We start from the raw sequence: 3,914 nt of genomic DNA, 5'->3' as shown, positions 1-3,914 counted from the left end.
CCCCGTTCCGGCACCGTGAGTGGGGCAGAGAGGCGGGCAGGCAGCCACTTCCCCGGTTATTCAAGTAGAAAATTACAGGTGCCCAGAATAGCCTGGGCATTCTTTTATTTATGAATAAGCGGCGAGTCCATGGAGCTGGAATGGGGGCTTACATGTATTTTTTTCCACTGGCCACGTTCCCAAGATCTGCAGGGATCCTTAGTTCTCTCAGGGGACTCTCTGGGGGAGCCAGGGGAGCTGGTAGGATTGGGCTGTTTTCAGGGAACGGTCGTGGGAAAAGGAGAGACGGCCATGTCCTTCTTGCTGTGTGACCTTGGGCAAATGGCTTGGCCTAAATGAACCAAATGGCTTCATTTCTTTTATAAAATGGGGTGGGTGCTGAACTTACAGAAATATGTTATTTTCTTCTGAGCATAAAATTAACATTTGCTCATTGTTAACAATGTAAAAAGTTCAAAAACCAAAATCACACAATGACCATTATATCCCCCCATGGCCCCTCCATAGTTAAGATAATCAAGGTTAACATTTGGTACATATGCCCTTCCAGTCTTTCTTTCTATGCTTCCTATGCATATAGAAAAAAAAGTGAATATTCACTAGAAAGACTGATGCTGAAGCTCCAATACTTTGGCCACCTGATGCAAAGAGCCAACTCATTGGAAAAGACCCTGATGCTGGAAAGATTGAGGGCAGGAGGAGAAGGGGATGACAGAGGATGAGATGGTTGGATGGCATCACCGACTCGATGGACATGAACCTGAGCAAACTCTGGGAGAGAGTGAAGGACGGGGAAGCCTGGCGTGCTTACAATCAACAAAGGCTTTCAGAGCGCTGCCCCAGGCCCCGCGGAGGCTTGGAAGCCAGTTCTCCCCAACACTTTCCACTTTCTATTTCTCCAGCCCTGTGCAGACCACCCCAATCCCAAACCATCAGAACTGCTAGTGAGGTGGTAAAGACATTTTTCCAGCTCCCAGAAGTGGATGTGGGGCCTGGGGTCTCCTGGGAGGACACCCCCCAGGCCTGAGGCACAGATGGGCTGGCCTGGGCGTGGCTGCTGACCCCGCCTCTCCTCCCTGGAGGGTCAGTGTGGGGAGCTGCCACCTTCTCCCAGGGCTGGGTCTTGAATAGTTAATATGTGAAGTGCTGAGAACTGGCGTCTGACTCACAGTCCGCAGTCAATACATCTTAGCTGTCTCCATAACTGTTTTATGTCATTATTCCTAGTTGAGAGCTAGACAGCCTGAGGTTGTTCCCTGTGGAGACTTTGTATCGAACCCGAGGAGGCAGCAGTTCAATCACTCGCAGGATGGAGGTCATTCCAGCTCTGATGACAGCCACTTCCTGTGTCAGGCACAGTATGGAGCCGGGTGGGCAGGAATCACGTCTGATTCCTGCTCTGCTGACTCATCTGGCTTGCTGCCTGAGGCCTCCACACTATCAATAAATGGCCACAACTAGTCCCCATTCACAGATGATGAAACTAGGGTGGAGAGGGGTTAAGAAACTCTCCCAAGGCTGCACGGCTGGCAGGTGGCAAACAGGGGCCGCACCCCAGGCTTGTCCAGTGCAGCATCCCTCGTCCGGCAGGCTTGGTCTGTAGGGATGAGGAAGGCCTGGTCCCTGCCTCCAGGTGCTCACTGCCTAATTCTGCCCAAGTCTGGAACTTTCCCAAGTTCCTTGGGTTTCCTGGGGGTTTCGGGAGAAAGCTGTGGGCCTGGGGTCAAGACTGCCTTGGTGTAGATCCCTACTGTGACACCGCCTAGCTCTGTCACCCACTTAGGTGTGGGGCACAGTAAGTGTGCTCAGCAAGTCCAGCTCTTGGAAAAGTGCACTGGTATTGTTCCCAGAGGACTCACTGAATGTCCAAGGGCCACCGTGCTTTCCGCCTGAGTGGCGGGCAGAGCTGTGGCCGTTTTAGCTCAAGGAAATACGGGTCTCCCCCAGCATGTGGGGTTGATTGCTATGTGCCAGATAAAGGTGTCCTAAGTCTGGGCTGCTCCATACCCCAGCCTTGGTGGAGAAAGGTGGCTGGACACGGAGGGTATGTTTGTGAGACACTCAGTTGTGTCCGAATCCTTGTGACCCTATGGACTGTAGCCCGCCAGGCTCCTCTGTCCATGGGATTCTCCAGGCAAGAATACTGGAGTGGGTTACCATTTCCTTCTCCAGGGGATCTTCCCAACCCAGGGATCGAACCCAGGTCTCCTGCACTGCCAGTAGATTCTTTACCGTCAGGGAGGGGGTAGTTCTGCCCAAAGAATCCCAAATCTGCTACATCCTCTCTATGTTTGACCACCATGGGTCAGGCAGGTGCTCTTGACTTTCTGCAGCACGTGTTTACAGGATGTTCCCTGGAGTAAACTCAGCCCAGCGAGCCGTGACAACCTGACCTAGAGAAGCAAGGGAACGGCTGCTTCAGGGCATGCTCCCTCACTCTGGGAACCACCACTGCGCTGGGTGGTGATGCTGGGCCAGGCCCACGGCTGAGGGAGTGGGCCGTGAGCCTGCCACCCGCCTGGGGATGATTCCTGCATTCACCATTGCCCTGCTGTGTGACCTGGGGCCAGGCAACTAACCTCTCTGAGCTCTGGGGACCACAGGAGTTCCGATTTCATGAGGTTGCTGTGAGATGGTACCTGGCGCATCATGATCACTCACTAAATGGGATATTATTATTTCCTTGAAAAAAAGTTATTTGAAGCCCTGTGGGTCCAAGTTGCCAAAGTGCTCAGTATGAGAATGAAGAATGAGTCGAGTCACATTCTGGAGATTATGGTTTCTGCAGCTGAGATTCTCACCTCTGGGAAACGAGCTCCATCAAAATCCTGACATGGCCCTGCTCCCTCTTCTTGAGGAGTCTGAACATCCTCATATACACATAGCATTTTATATGTTACTTCATGGAAACCCACCCATGAGCCTAACGGTGGAATTTATCCCAAGGAAAGGACAAGGGGTGGGTACCAAAATACATCTACTGCGATGTGGAAGCACAAAAACAAACCGAATACCTCCAAATCAAGGGCTGGCTAAGCACACCGCAGCAGGCCCGTATGCACGGGACTCGATGCACCCACGAGAAAGGAGCCACAGCAAAGGATGTGTGACCTACCGCAGAGTGGGGGCCAAGTCCTCACGGGTCCGCCTCCCACACTGACAGCGTGGACCGCCAGGTCTGAAAGGATTCCCACCGCGTGTCAGCAGTGGTTATCCTGGACGCAAGAATAATGGGTGATTTTAGTTTTCCTTTTCTGTACTTTATGATTTTTCTATCATATAGTATTTGAGTAATACATGAGAAGACTTTTAAATTAGAGGAGCAAAGTCCACTTTTAAAAATGATGAAAATGGAGTGTTGTGGAAAGTTAGGAAAATAAAGAGGGAAAAAAGCCAATTCATCTGGCTTTGATCACGAACGGCTGCTACTACAATCTGTTCCTGCAAGGAAGCAAATCTGCTTGACCTTCCTCTCTCACTCCCCGGCCTCTGGTGGAGCACAGGGATCCATTTCTCCTGTTCCCTGTTCCTCTGTTACCACCCCCGCTCCTGGGCTTCAGTTATCATCTCTGAAGGATACATACTGCTGATGGTTGGCAGCTCCTCATGGCCAGCCGGAAGGAGCTGACCAACTTTGATCAGATAGAATAACAAATAGTAAGCAGCCCTTTGCTAAGCCTTTACAATGTGTCAAGTGCTGTGTTTTGTAGGTTCTTTTATTAACCCAGTTTCATACATGGGAAAGCTGAGGTCAAGGAGGTAGCCAACGTCATGAAGCTAGTGAGCAGGAAAGCCAGGATGCAAACCGAGGTTCTCCGGACTTCATGGCCGGGGCCCCAGGTGTGAAGCTACTGCTGACTCCCAGCTGCCTAACCTCAGACACGTCTCACGCCCAGCTGCTTGGCCCAGTTCCC

General features: G+C 51.6%; 1 protein-coding gene across 1 annotated transcript in view; it reads right to left on the bottom strand.

The window, feature by feature from the left end:
- The window catches only part of FAM107A (family with sequence similarity 107, member A), a 91,135-nt gene that overhangs the window by 74,015 nt on the left and 13,206 nt on the right, over nucleotides 1–3,914 (bottom strand). The gene's annotated exons all lie outside the window — the stretch shown is intronic.

This window comes from Bison bison, unplaced genomic scaffold, assembly GCF_000754665.1.
Source record: "Bison bison bison isolate TAMUID 2011002044 unplaced genomic scaffold, Bison_UMD1.0 scf7180017864304, whole genome shotgun sequence".
Taxonomy (NCBI): Eukaryota; Metazoa; Chordata; class Mammalia; order Artiodactyla; family Bovidae; genus Bison; species Bison bison.
This window is presented reverse-complemented; position numbering and strand designations above follow the sequence as displayed.